This window comes from Drosophila elegans, unplaced genomic scaffold (genome assembly GCF_018152505.1).
Source record: "Drosophila elegans isolate 14027-0461.03 unplaced genomic scaffold, ASM1815250v1 contig_149, whole genome shotgun sequence".
NCBI classification, from domain to species: domain Eukaryota; kingdom Metazoa; phylum Arthropoda; class Insecta; order Diptera; family Drosophilidae; genus Drosophila; species Drosophila elegans.
In genome coordinates, this window is record NW_024545513.1 from 7,325,393 (window position 1) to 7,341,441 (window position 16,049).

Sequence of the window (16,049 nt, forward strand, 5' to 3'; positions counted from 1 at the left end):
ATTGCCCTGTCAACTGCAAATGTCAATTGATTGCAATTTTCTTCAATAAAATGGAGATGGGTGCAAAAGAGCCACAAAAATTATGCCAGTTTGGCGAAAATCGTATATAAAAATGGTTGTTAGAATGATTAAGATACATAAAATTACCCATATAAAGGTAAGAAATATGATAAGACAGTTTCCTCTTATATTTAAAATGTGCAGTATATATGAATAAATTACATAGATTGTTGCATACATCTAATACATACTGTACAAGTTTTTTTTTTATATTTATTACTCAAATGATTTGCTTATTTGGAGTTAATTACATTTCTGCAGTTTCCTTTTTCTCTCTGAATCGGCACTCTCTGTTTCCAACTCGGCAACCAGCCGAGCGGAACCGAAGGCAAATCCGACCGATCGCCGAGTTCTCTCCACTGTTGCTCCCCCGATTTATCCGCTCTTCCTTCGAATTTCTCCCACGCAAAGTTCCAGTTTGAGAGCAACTGAGCCGGATGCTGAATTTTGAAGCTAAAGCCAAATCACGAAATGGAAAGTAAAAGAAAACATTAACCGGACAGCCGTCAGCGCAAACAGACGTGATCGAAAGTCCGGGAAGAACACGATATCCCTGCATATTTTGTTTTACACCTCATTCGGTGCACTTAAGGAATACAAAATTACCGTTTACCTTTTACTTGTGCTAAATGCATAGAAAATGAGTGGAGCCTAAAGTGAAAAGTTAAAATTACCACCGCAACTGTAGCGAAAATTCCAGCATATGTACATACATTAAGTGCACTTCCAACAACCCAAATTTGGCATGTTAATTTTATCTTGTGTCACACTTTTGTGATATAGTTTTTGGCTCGGTTCTCAGTGTGTGTAACATTTACGGTTGATTTTTTTTTCAATTTGTTTTGTTGTTATTTTGGATTTGCTTTGGTCTTGATCTAAAACTAATTTTAGCCTTTTCCGAATGCAATCAACTGTGGGCCAAATACAGAAACACCTGCAATGTTTGCGCAGTGAATAATATTCGCCGGATTGTTAAAGGAGTTTCGACAGCACATAAAAGTAGTCTTAAATAAACAGAAATTCGTAAATTGTATAGTCAAAATGCCGGAAGTACTGAATGCCATGGAAATGGAGGCGCCATCGGATGTTGTGGACATTTGTAAGTTTTTATATTGATTTATTTGGCTTTCATTCAGGAATTTGGAAAATAGTTTTGGTAGTTCCAGTTGTGGCATTCTCAATCCTTGAATATATACTTAAACATTAGAAAAAGTAGTTGTCTATATTGTTTAATAACATTTACCTTTAATAAGATGACTATTTTCTTTCTTTAATTAAAAAAAATCTAAATTCGATTTAATTTAAAGGGTACTCAGATATTTGGCTATAGCCAGCAATTGCTCTTCCGATTGATTGGGTTCACCCTTCAAACTTGTGTAGTATTATCTTTATGGTCTATATTTATCCATTTAGTAGACTAAATGCAAAACAAAGCAAATTGCCAGATAAACAACATTTTGGATGAAAAACTCTCGTAGTCAGCGGTTTTAATTTGATTTTGACCAATTGTTTTCGTGTTTGTTTGATTTTAAGTTTTCATCCAGAATGTTGCGCTTCTCCGCAAATTAAGAGGGTAATTTCCACCGGCGAATTCCTGTTTGCTTGTCCAGCAATTTCCACAGACCGGAATGGGAAAAGGAATTTATTTAATTTTGATTTCAAATGCACTTCCATCCATACTTTATGTTACCGCTGTTTTGCCACTGCCACCTGCCGACAAAGCGATCAAAGCGATTTTCAATTGAAAAAAAAAAGAAAAACAAAAAGGAAAAGGAAAAAGAAAAAGAAAAAGAGTTTTTCTCGAAACCAGAGAAGTATGACCACCCATGGCGCCTCGAATGGCCTGCGAATCGCATTTGGAAATAGATTCCGACACCCTGAGAATACGCCATCACATGGCCCCATACCAAACATAATCGCTGCTATATAGTGCGATTATCAAAACTGAATAAATAAATATATTTCAATGTTAATATCATCTAAAACACCTCAGCGAAACTTTTCCGACCATTAATTGGCCTAGAGCAACATGTGTTCTGGTCCTAAAAAGCTAACCAAATATTTTTGATATGAGATGTAAAAAAAGGAAAAGGGTAGCAGGTCTCGATTTGTGTTTCTTGTACAATATTCACATATCACATTAAAATTCGCTTTTTATATCTTAAAAATGCATTTGACTTAATCCTATTTACTGTAGAATCTATTTTATTTTTTTTTTCCAAATTTGATTTATACTTAAACTTGATTAAATTTCATGATTTGCTAAATTTTTTTTTTGATTTTTTAAATAATTGAAAATTACATAAATATGCACTACCAAAAATCGAGTTTCGACAAGATTTTGGACCCACAACTTACCCGTGAAAAATTTTTAAATTATCAAGAACCCATCCAAAATCTTTGATGTTGCCCCGTTTAATGACTCTCTTCGTTTCATTGAACGGAACAAGATTTGCTCGATCGAAAACGGAAATCGTTCGAAGCAAAAAAAAAAGTAGTATTGGGAAAACAATTTGCCATGATTTCCCCTGTGAGTGTGTATGTGTGTATATTATTGTTTATTGTCTTATTCTTTTGCAGGGGGGAAAATGTGCGGGAAAATGTGATATGTGAAATGTGTTCATTTAACTGTCAGACCGCGATGCCCAAAGTTTGAATCTCAATCTCTGCCCACTGTTGTTTGATCGATTTGCAATGTTGCAGAAGGCTGAAATGGGTCCAATGACAGATGCAAAAACAAACACTATGCTGCAGGAAAATCGTATCGTAGGAAATAGAATAATTTATGGGGTCACTGTGATTTTCCTTTGCTGAATAAGACCAGAAAAATAATAGAATATATTTTGTACAATATTTTTTACTGTCATTAAGGCCTAAAAACAATGGCCTAACAAAGACGTACCACAATAAAAAAAACCATTTGTATGTATTATTTAAATTAATCTGTAAGTAATAGCTTAATTTATTGTATTTGATTATAAAAAATAAATGGAAAAAGTAATTAATTAAAAAACTATTCTAGTTTTAATACGTACTTCCTTAAAATCGAGAAAAAATCCAACAAAAAATGGTTTTGCCTTTGGAATGTTTTAAAATTTTATTTGAAATTCTGCAAAGTCAATATTTTAAGAATAGGAGTCGTGAAAAATGTATGACCAGGGGAAAATGGAAATAAGTTAAACAGAAGTTTCGCCCACACAGTGAAACTATCCTTTGATTCCATTCAAATCGATTGCCCTCAATGTAATTAGCTTTTGGATTGATAATCCGCGAGGGAATAAATCTTTTCGGAAATATATCTGCGAACAGAATGACCTTCGATCGGGACAATTTACGGCTGATCGATGTATAGTAGTTTATCCATCAAACTGCAATTGCCAGAAGGCTGAAAACTTGAAAGCCGAAGACCAAAACCAAAGGTCTAAACAATGTCTGGAACATGTTTCTATTGCATACGCCGAATTTGTTTAGATTGCGTCCCGTTTCTCGTCATAAACATATTCTGCGCCGATCCAAAGAACTGGTCTTACAAGGCGGCGGGGTATTTATGCATATCATTAATATAAATATTTTGGCTCTGGCTTCTCGTATGCGTTTTTACGACTTTCTGTAAGGATTGTTTTTAAATGATCGCTCTGCAAATGTTTGGTTATAAAATTACTTGTTTTTCAAGCTAAATTATAACAATAATAATTGTTTGCTTATGCACATTATTATATACACATAACGCACACAAAGTTATACACAGATTTTTCACGAGCGGTCTGGAAATTTGTTTTTCGCCTTGTTAAAAAACTTCATATTTATTTTCGGACAAGTTTCAAATGTTATTTGCCATCGTTTGTTAGCAAGAAAATCTTTCCTTTCGGAAGTATACTTTTAGGGCTTGCGAGTTTTAGCATTTCTTAAAAAATAATTATATTTTATACAAATATCTTAATTTTTCATACAGCTATATAAGTTTGTTTTTTATAATCAAAATATCAGATCTTTGTTTGATGAAAGACTATATAAAACTGCTTGAAATTCCAAACCCAATTGTATTTCAAAATCATTAGTTTTTATTTCTTTAATAATTCATAATAACAATCTACCTAAAACCTCGATTCGATTCTATTGTAAAATAGCTTGGTTTTATTTTAATAGTATTGACAATATTCAAACCGTTAACTTGTTTATCGTTTTCTGTCGAAATTATTATGGTGCGCAAATTTACGATCCTCTGTGCTTCGTGCCAATAATCATAATAACAATTATTCTAATTGCCTTTGGCATTTGTAAGAGCTGGAACCACAATTAACGACTCTCGAAATAGTGCATTTAAATTGCCACGGAAATGCAGTTAATTAAGTGGGTTTCATGGTAAATAAACCAATGTTATTTATGATTCCTGTCCAAGGAATTTCTAAATGAGCCTTTTGAAACATATTCCAGGGTTAAACAAAATTTCGTCTATTTTTTTTTGTGTGCCACACCCAGCCTGTTGAATTGCCATTGTGGCGATGCCATCGTTTGCGACATTTGCTGGCACTTGGGCCACAGTTCGAAATATGCAACAAATAAACACGACCGACGACACCGAGATCGGAGGAGCAACAAAACCTCAACCCGGCACAAAGATGAGCCAGCTGCAGTTGGCCATGAGCCAGAAATTAGCCAGGCATGTCGAGGGGACAGGGACGTTGTCCAAGGGGGTTTGTTCTTCACCGAAGGGGCTACAGAAACAAACTGACTTAGATATTAAAAAAAATGGTTTCAATATGGTTTCCTTATGTAAACCATATTGTTAGTATATACTTGTATAAGGAACTGATGTTATAATTATAAAAATTATTATTAAATCATATATCTATTTTGACTATAACAAATTTTTTAACTTGCCGTGCTAGACGTATAACTCTTAATAAAAAAATAAATAAAATAAACATTTGTTTTCTTCAAATTATTTCCCCATTGCCCTGCGACTGTGCACTATTTGTAAGCACCCAAAAAGCTGCAAGTGGATTGTGTGTTTTTGTTCTTCTCACTTGCAACCTTCAGGTCCCCGTAACTTTCCATTTTCCCCGATCCAAGTTATCACCCCTTGTTGCAGCTCTCTTGCCACTTGAAAATAGCTAAGCAGCTGGATGGGCAAATAAATCAAATGAATTGCATTGGAGGCAAATGGAAAAGGGCTGTCCAAGCTGTTGAGATGATAAGTGAGTGAGCTGAGATTCGTTTTGGGTATTCGTATTTGTTGAGCACTTTTACTTGTATGCTTTTCAACACTTAATTAGCTTGCAGCTCTTTGATTGATTGATTTTACTTGCAGCATGCGAATACTGTTCATGATTTAAAAGTCTTTATATTGATTCAGCTTTTGGGCGCTACTGCAAGCGGTAATTTACTTATTCAGGAACCTTATGCAGACTTACCGGAAATTGTCCAAGGCGTTTTAAGCCATTTGCAAGCACTCTTTTCCAATTTGTCCAACACTGGCTGAGCGCAAGCTGTGCAAATTGCATTTTGTTCCACATTTTCCAGCACTCAAGTGTATTTGAGTCAGCAGCACAAGGTCGAATCAATTGACAGGTACATGACAGTCGGGAAAAGTCCACCCACATAAACACCCACTCCCCAATCTGGTACCTATATGTTTTTATTCCGGCAATTGCATACATTGAAATGAATTACGAGATGATGTGCGAAAAAGAAGAAACGAGAAAGTGTTTTTTTGTAGTGTAGGGGTGGGCATGGGAATTTTTTTTCAATTGAATTTCTTATTTATTTCGCGATTTTCTTTATACTAATTGTATTGAATCCTATTTCAGCCGCAAGGGAGCCAGTAGTCAACGTCATCACCATCATCAATACCAGCAATATAAATAATAATAATAACAACAGTGCCACCAATAATAACCACCACAACAGCGGCGAACCGGAAACGGAAATCGGCGCAGTGGAATTGCTGCAACATCAACACCAGCAACAACAACAACAGCAGCTGCAGCCAACATCGAATTTCGTGGCCATTCCATTGTTGGAACGACGGCGTCGTAGTCGCAGCCACAGTCGCAGTCACTGCCGCATCGCGCCATTGGCGCCGATCATCTGCATCCAGAACGGATCGCATCCGGAGGAACTTGTTCGTCTGTCCCGCTCGCGATCCTGCTTTCTGCGAGTCCGCAGGACCTTCGCCAAACGTATGTAGTCTATATATGTATAAGTCTAAAACTGGATTTTTAGATTTCATAACTTCACTTATTGCGAACATTTTCCAGTAGCATACCTCTAAAAGCTTGAGGCTTTTTATTTGTAATAATGAAAATGTATCATTTTAAGAGTTGTGTAAATACTTTTGAACACACCTGTATGTACATATGTAATTCGGGCATAGCCCTTACCTTACCGGCGTTAATAAGATTTTTGTAATACAGCTATAATTTCACTCCGATAAGATGACTGTATCAAATAACTGTTTAGTTCGGTGATTGATTGTTGTTTTTGTCGTTGTATTTGTATTGCCTATCTTTTGATCTTCTTGCTCTCCCTCTCCATGGAAAGTTATTGGAACGGTACGTACTCTCACGGTAATACTCTTTCTCTTCATCTCTGAAATTCTCTCTTGATAAGGTGAATAGCAAAACAGGTGTGGCAAAACTTAATTACTGTAAGCCGAATCAGTACATTTTGAACCTTCAAACGTTTAAATATAGTCATTATTTGATTCCATGGAGCATTTATTAATTGAAAATAAAAGTGAATGTGAATTGCCATTTCGTTACCAATTGGATAGGCTTTAAGATGTGATTGCTGACTTCTTTTCCACCTTGTTATACCCGGATTAGTACGAATGTCCATCCGAAAGAAATGTATTTATGTTGCCCAAGCTGCATTTCCATTTAAACCTTTTAGCGTCTATTTTCATTCGCCTCAATCTCCGCCAGCTCCAGTTCGATTTTCGCCGCTTTCCCTCCGCCTTTTCCCCACTTGGCCATCACTTTGACTCGGTGTCAGCGATTTTAATTGAATTGCTGCGATTTATCCGTTGTGTTGCTGTTGTCCGCGTTGTTGTTAACCCTTTGGCCGCCATAGCCACTCTTAAATCGCTTTCTTGTTTCTTTTTTTTACACCCCACTTGATGTTCCTATTTTTTGTTGTGTTCTCCACAGTTTTTGGCAAAATCATGGGCAGCAATAATCCCAGCGAAGCGGATCGATACGACTATTATGACTGTGAGTAAAATGCAAACTCATTTCCATATCATATTTTCCTTACCTGTTTCTCCTTTTTTTCGCTCGTTACCGTACGTTATAAATATATTTTTTTAAGCATTTTCTTTGTTTCGCTGTGAAAGTATAAAATAATCGAAAGGGCGAGAGCAGGGGCTCTTGAATGGAAATCTGTCAGTCATTAAGCATCAAGTGCGCAATTGACGGGGAGATAAATGGATACTTGTTCTTTAGACCATGCGTTCTCGTTTTATGCGCACATTGTGATTTAAATATTTATATTTTTAATGCACCATAAGGGGGTTAAATGGAATTTATAATTAACTATTTGGGAATACCAATAAAAACCACTCCTGTCTGAAATTACAGAAATTGACAATAAATTTTCCTTTAGTTTGAGTCAGTGATTAATTATGGTTATTTAATGTGTGTCTTGAACTGATTAATTGTTGTATAAGTAATGTTTTATCTTATCGGTGCATTTCATAGTATTAACACATTGTATCAAATGTAGTTTAAGCAAAAGCGTTTTAAGTTAAATCTTTAGTTCAAAATGTGCTTATTTAAATTTGCTTAAATACTGTGTATATTTCTGATTGTTACCACAATCCACTTTCAACATCGTATTCTTATGTCTATGTCAGCCACAATCAAAGCGGTTTTATTGATTAATTTTTGGTTTAGCGAGCTCTTCGACATTTGTCACCGCCCGCAAAAGTATGCAATAGATCCCAGAGCTCTTCAAGTGGCGTGTAAAGTCACAAAAGGAAAATCTGAAAATCTGCGTCCTTCTGTGGCGAGATTTCACTGTGGTTTGCCTTCAGTGCGGTTTTCAGCGCTCAATGGGTTTTTATCGAGCATACGCCCGAGTGGCAAAGGGCACCAAATTGGTTTTGTATGTGCAGATAAAGTGGTAAAACAATCAAGTTTATACAGTTGAAAATGTTTGAATGCCTTTAAGTAAAATGACTAATAATAAATAGTTTGAACTTGTTTCCAGAAATATTTTATTTAAACGTTAAATTTATGATTTAAAGGTAATGATTAATCCATTATAATATTTACTACTTTTGGATTCTTTTCGCATCATGTCTCTGTTTGCGGCTCCTTCTTTTCATTGCCTTCTTGCCGCCTCCCTTTTCATCTCATTTTCGCTTTTGTGCGTGCCTGCGCCAGTGTGCGTGAGTATCTGTGTGTGGCACTTCAAATTGCGGCAAGTGAAAGCTATAGCAGAAAATCAATAAGACACCAGAGACACAGACTGCGGAGGAGTCGGCAAACACTGGAGAATTCGGTGCACAGTGACAAATCAAATTAAACAAATATTATAATTGGTCTTGTGAATATAAAACCAACTTAGAATGTGTAATAAAGTTTATATAGACTTTTAAAGATATATTCATTCTCGTAGTAATTTACGCATTTCATTTAAATTTAAAAATTTGAACATATTTGATTATAATAAGATAATATAACATTATTACCAAATGCCCTTTTTTTTAATAAAATAGGAACAAACAACATTATTTACAAGTGTATAAAAAGGGGCTGTAGATTTAGGAGTAGGGCGGAGTCTAAGGGGCGGAGACAACGAATGGTTGCACGGGGTGGTTTCTCAGGGCATAAGTAGTATTTATGTTGGTATCTAAATATCTACACTCATCTGTCAAATATCACGTTTCCTGTTTACACTTCTGCTGCCTTCAATATGCCCTGGGATTCCCCTTTCGACTTCCCCAGCCACGCCTCCTTTTACCACCTTGTTTTTGTTCTTGCTCTTGTTTCAGTTCTGTGTTTGTATTTGGCATGTTGAGTGTTGAGTGGCATTTGCCATTCTTGGTCTTACTCTTGCTGTTGTTGCCACTGCCAAATACAAACAAAAACAGCAGCTGAGCAACAACAATAAAATTGTGGGAAAATATTTTATTTAATTTTTTTTTGTTGTTTCTCTTTATCTAAATAACTCCTAATATTATTTTATTATACTTTGAAAAGTTCAGGCTATGCTAAAAACCAACTTATAACAAAGTAATCAAAATATTTATTGAAATTAAATAACACAAAAAAAATTATATACAAATATTTAAATCCTTAACAAACAAACCTATAATAAATAATTGCGTTTAACTTTTCCATGCTTGGTTACAAAAAAATCGATAAGCAATAGATTTAAAATTTTGTCAGAAACAGCATTTTTTTTAAATATAATATTATTGTTTGAGCTTTTGTCATTTTGGGCCAGACTTTCCATGGCACTTGAAGAGGGTCAAGACAGGAAAATAAGAGAGAACGGAAAATTCTCCCACTAGCCTGCCTGTGCAAACATATGGCTCCTTGTTTTCGTATGCTCACTTGAGCTGCCTTCGACTGTCAAAATATCCAAATGACATTTGGCAAATTCGCATGTAAATGAGCTACCGATGATAGCATTCGAGAGGGGCAAGATACGCTGGCAATCAATTGCAATCTGTAATGCGGAGACCCAGCTGGGGAATTATAAACCATTCAAGTGCCCCCCGTCATTTGCTGACAATACTCCAGAGAAACATGAGAGAAGAAAGTAGGAGAAGTTTAATGCGGAAATGAGAAGAGCATAGAAAAGCAGGTAATTGTGTATTTAATTGGAGAATTTAATCTGTATTTTTAAAATAATTTCTTCTGTTTCGTTGAACTTTGGATGGTATCCTTCAACATTTTATCAAGTGTGTTACCTTTAAAATTATAAACTTATTTTAAAATCATATTAAACATTAAAATATTTGAATGTTACGTTGTTTTTCAAAATTAAAACTAACTTAAAATAAACTGAAAACATCATACTGTTAATATTAATATATTTTATCGGTTTATTTAATAGGAAACTTGTAGTTTTCCATTTTTTCCTTAAATTTAAAACTTTGTTTTCTTCCATATTTAAAAACAACACCCATCGAAGTTAAATCAGTGCCGAATATATTTAATTGGTTTTTTTTTCTGGGTGTACCGAAAAAGTTGTAAAAAACTTTTTAAATTTATCATATAAAGTACATTTTTAAAACAATAGTTAAAAACCAGATTAATGAAAGTTGTTAAGTTCTTTAGAACATGATCATAATTTACCCGATTCTATTGTTTTATTGGCAACAGCTGCCAGAGCCACGAAAGTCGAACTTTTTTTTGGCACCCCGACAATAAAATAATGAGTGCTTCACTACCTACCCCAAGTCAATCCGCGAAATTTCAGCTCTCACAGCTCCCAGCTCCCTGCTTTTTGGCCGAGTTGCTAAGCAACAGGTAGGCCCACATTTTGGCCAAGGAAAACGAAACCGAGTGATGCTCTCTCTCAAGCCAAAAAGAAAACCCGCCCAGATGAAAACGCCAGCCGAACCTTCACCCATTCGCTTTCGTTCGCTGCGTCACAAGGGAAATTCCGTGCGCCCTGAGAATTTCCCAGCGCGCCACAAAAAATCTCGCATGCGAGATAATCGGAAAAGCGGGAAACTGGCGCCCGCTCTCCTTTCGTCGCGCTTCGACTCACTTCGTTTCGCTTCTCGTTTTTCGCTTTTCGGCATCGTCCAACGCATTTTCTGATTCTGAATTCAGTTCTCGTTCAGCTTCGCCGACGGCACGACGTGCTCCACTAGCGAAAAATACTAGAATAAACCAGGGAAAAATCTGGGAAAATTTCTCGTCGTCTTGTCATTTGGCGCGGGCCAAAACAGAAAACTCAAAAAAAAAAAAAAAAACACTTTCGAAATTGTTAAAATAAATTCAGTACAATTCTTCTTGTGAGTTTTGGCTACCCTTTTTTTTCGGTGATCAAATGAAAAACGAAAATGCATTGGAAAAGTTCAAGTTTTTAAATTTTTTTTAAGTGCTTGAAAACATTTATCTTAAAAATCACAATTGAATTCATGGTTAATAAAATATTCTAAAAAATAAGTCGATTCAAATCCATAACAATTGTTATATTATTTTAATAAAAAGCCTATGGGAATTTTCCCAAACATTTATTAAGCAGCTTGGATGTTTTGGCAAATGCCTTAGAAAATGTGTTACATATATTTCAATTGTAATTTATTTACATTTAAATGTATGAAATCATTTAACAGTATTTTAAATGGTTAAGTTTTGTTTTCTCTTATTTTTTTAGAAGTGACATTTTGATTTTAGGAGAGATTGCAAGGTTTATGTGAGATCTTTAAGAGTTTAAATAATTTCGTTCTGTTTCAATTAGGTAACAATAAATAAGACCTTAAAGATAAGGTTTTAAAGTCTTTTAAAAACATTTTGAAAAGTTAATGAGAGTGCTGTTAAGCTGTTTTTGTTTGCTGTTCTAAATTGTTCCAAAATAAAGTTAATGTTTTACAATCTCACTGTAAAGTTAGGATTTTTGGCTTCAATGCATTGCTGCTTTCAGTGTTTCAAAAAAAGATAACAATTAAGAATTAAGGAGTTTGCAAAATGAATATTAATGAAATTATAATTAGTTTCCAGTCTAAAATATATCGTTGAAGTTAAAATATGTATGATTTCTAAATTGTTTAGTCTGCTAAAATCAGTTTAACAAAATTCGTATGATTTTATTTTAAAATGGCATAAACACGTAGCAAACACAAACCCTTTGGAGGCAGTTTGATGGCAAATTAAATAGTGTAAGCCCATTTAGCAGCCAATCGGCTTAGCACCTGGCCGCAATCAGACAGAATCGGCTGTGGGAATGGACCATGGCTCAATCCGCTTGCTGTTTGCCCCCGGAATGGAGCCATTCGGGCTTAAAGTGTTAATTCCCCGAATGTTTGAGTCGCACCTCAGTGTTTTCCCCTTGCTTGCTGCCTGATTTTTCCTCGACTTTCCCTCTGTCGCTGTTGCATGTGTGTGCTCCCCGGCGATTTGCTTTGTTCGACAAACAAAAAACTAAGCCTGTGCCCGTGCCAAATTAATTACAAATGCTTGCCGGGCATCAGGCCATTAGGGCGTTCAAAGGATTAGGTTGAAATGTACCCTGTAATTGAGCTTGTTGTAAAGGGAAGAGGGATTGAAAACTTTGTCAATAGGCTGCTTTGTTTTCATAATTATATTCTTAAGGGCTTGTCATTGATGGCTTTATTTTTTAATATCTTGAATGTTGTAGAAACGAATTCCTTTGTAATATCAAATTATTTATTCGCCTTATTTATACTACACATTATTATGATCTGTGATCTGTTATTCTAAAACTTTGGTTTGACTTTTAAAAGTAAGCTTTTCATTATGAAAAAATTTAAAAATAAGGTTCTTAAATCTCGCAAAGACTTATAGATCTTTAAAGTTTCTGAACGCTGCAGAAGACCATGGCGTTAAGTGCCGCAAAATTGAGAGCAGCTTGAGAAATACTTCTAGACCCAACTTAAACCCTGTAAACGTGGCACTCGCCAACTCCCGAAAGTATGCAATGGCATTCCCATAAAACGGAATTTCTTTTCCCATAAAAACTGGCTGACACACGCGCCGGCCACGCCCCCCGGCGCCCACGAAAAGCATTTCTAATAGTCTTTCCACAGCCCTTAACCCCACAGTGCCCCACGCCTTTCCTGTTCAGTTGTTTAATATTTAAGCTGCTTGGGCGCTTTAGTTTCAATTTTTAATTAAAAAACAAAACAAAGACGAAAATGAAAATGAAAATGAGAGGCAAGCTAAACACAAAACCGAAAAACAGAAGAAAAGGGGTAAAGCGGGAAAGTTCCAAAAAATAAAATACAAGAGAAGATGGGAAAAAGAAAACACAGGTAGAAGCACTTAATTGCATTTGGCGTGTTTAACTTGCAGCTGCCGTCGCATAATTATAAAAATGTTGCTCATACGCCGTGTGTGCGCTGGAGCATTTTAAGCGCATTTCATTTGGCCAGCTGCAGCGCTTAGGGGAACGTTGCCTTTTTGGGCATTAGAAATATTACACATACGCCGCTTGAGCCGCAGCTGCGGTGCGCATTGCGATCCCAAATGTCTGCGAATTGCACAAATGCTGAAAATATTTATGAAAATTGCAGCATTAAAGGTTGTGCCAAGGAACGCGAGATATAATGCGATAAAGTCCATCTTAATTGGTGGCATTCGCAAGGGAACGTTGTGCGACATTTATGGCTTAGTTAAGGCAGTTCTTAAATAGTACAGTTCTTAAATAAATACATTGCTAAATAATGATTTTGACATACAACATTTTTTATTGAGAATTCTTATAAGAATAATAAGCTTACTAACATTTTGAAAGAATAATTCAAATTAAAAAAAAACATCAACGTAAAGTTATATTTTAAAGAAATTCAATTAGGATTAGGTTTAATTTTTCATTGATAAGGTAGTTCAAGCAGTTTTATATAGCTTTGGCAGTTTTTTGTGTGTGGTTTTTTACGGAAAATTCCCAGAGTTGGCTAGCCATCTATGCCAGTTTTCAGTTACTGCTTACTTGCTCTTGGCTTTTCCTCTGCCGTTTTCCTTTTGGTTTTTTTTTCCATTTTTCTTTGGCCATTGAGAGTGGCTCAACTTTCGAATGAAGCTAATGCAAATCTGATTGGCTCAAAGGAGCGAGACTCGCTGCTGAATAAAAGGCTCAATGTCCGTTTGGTCAGCAAGCAAAAATGTGGGGAAAAAAATATGGGGAAACTCGTCACAGAATGTGGGAAAAAAACACACGGCTCACTGTTCATGTAATCGATAAACATTATTTGTTGATTTTCGTAATGTGTTTAAAGCGTCATACAAAAACACAAATCAGCCTGAGAATGGGCAAAATGAAAATATATAGACAGAGAGAGCGACACTCATTCACTTCTGGCCGACGATTTTCATTCATGAACCATTTTGTTTAGGATTTTCGGCCGTTTTTCATCGTTTTTATGGCATAAACAAAAGGCTTTTTCGTTTGAAAAATGCATTGCTCGGCCGAAATTAAATTAAAATTGCTTTGATTATTCTTAACGCTTGTAATTTGCGTGTAATTCACTTTTGGCCACCAACATTCGGCAGCGATTTATGTGCATAAATATTTGCCACCTTCACGCGGTGCTTATTGTTATTATTATTACAGTCTTAAGTTTAGATATATGCAAGCAATGACAGCCGCTAAGCAGCCAGTTTTTATTCTAGGAACTGTTTTCTTTTGTACCATTTTTTTTAGTTTTGAGGTGGCTTAAATGTAATATTCAACAAAAGAATTATTGAACAATTCCCTTTTATTATTTAGTTAAGAAAACAGTATTCAATAATTGCTTACTAAAGTCAGATACCTAGTCAACATCATGTTTACACTTGTATTTAATTGACGAATTAATTTATAGTTAATATCGCTTTTGTGGCTATTCGAAAAATTTCCTTTATTTTTATTCTGATTTCTTTGGCTACATAAATCATAAATGGCAGATTAAACAAAACGACCGAGGCAATGAATAAATGTTTGAGAAAATGAATTATGAAATAAATTTAATAATTTACACACGGCGAGAGAAACAATAGTAATGCATTTTTGTGGCATAAATTATAGATGCACTAATAAAAACAATGTGAAAAGCGAAAAATAAAAGAAAAAAATAGCAAAAGAATTCCATAGGAAAATACTTAAATATATATAGATCCATAAACAAACCGATTTATATATATTCGAGTCGAGCGTTTGATTGATTTGTGGCAACTTTCAAACAACAAACCAAAAAACAACAGCAAGTCAACAAAACCAACAAAATCAACAACTACAGCGACTGCGGGTGAGTAGCCAAATAAATAAATAATTAATGAAGCCGTGCGCTGCACAAACAACAAAGAAAACAAACAACAACAAAAAAAAAAATGAGTGGGAAAGCCACGAAGGAAAATTCCAGCAGCAAGTGCATAAAATTGCTCAATACTCACACACACACACACCAGCACAATAACATTGCATTAATCACCACTAAAAAATCAACAGTCAACAACAAACACGTTGTCCTTCGCTGTGATTTATTATCTATTTTTTTTTACTATTACTTCTCTTTTTTTAACCGGTTGCAAAATATTTGCAACTCTGTGACACGGCAAATATTTGCTTTACAAAGATGAGGAGGGTCGGCAGGAATTAGCCATTTTACCGGAAAATGCGTAAAATTCGATCGGAAAACAATTTAAAACCGAACTTCAAATTCATTTAAATTCATTGCTATCGCCGTTGAGGCAATTTAAACGAAATTTACAAATAATCAAACTAGCCGCACAAGACTAAGCCAAATTAATTTGCGCTTATGTGTTCATCATTAAATTAAGTTTAAATTATTCCAATATACCGACATAAAATGGAAATTTTCATCAAATTATATGAACATTTTACCAATTAAGGAGATTCTCTTTTAATCTTTAACTATATTTGCTGATATTTTAATAAGTGGATGGAAAATTGTTTATGATAATGTATTCTGAACACTTTTAAAAAATCTATAAGTGGGCATTTAATTTTGTGTATTTCATCTTTAAAAACAAAAATGAGCTTGAGCCTAAAAAAAAAAAACTATAGACAAACTTTTTTAGAAATATAAAAATTGAAACTGAATTTTTTTACAAAATTGTTGTACTTTAGCGTAAGATTAAATCCGCTTTTATATCTGTCTGTTTCCGCTTCTCTTATTAAAATAGTTTATTTCAAAGGAATTTAATAGAATTAAGTTTTTGCAGAGAATGAAATATTATTTAAAGGTTTTTTTTTGTTATAGTGAAGCAAATTTTTGCTTTGCCAACGTTTTGAATAGACAGTAGAGAAAATAAATATATTGCATGCATATAACTTTGAACCTATAT

General features: G+C 34.9%; 1 protein-coding gene across 1 annotated transcript in view; it reads left to right on the top strand.

The window, feature by feature from the left end:
- The first annotated feature begins 571 nt into the window (after positions 1-571).
- LOC108142419 overlaps positions 572-16,049 on the top strand; it is an 86,797-nt gene continuing 71,319 nt past the window's right edge. Inside the window, exons 1-3 of the transcript XR_001774295.2 lie at positions 572-1,159; positions 5,871-6,242; positions 7,212-7,274. The gene's annotated coding sequence lies outside the window, so the exon portion shown is untranslated. The remainder of the gene's footprint in view (positions 1,160-5,870; positions 6,243-7,211; positions 7,275-16,049) is intronic.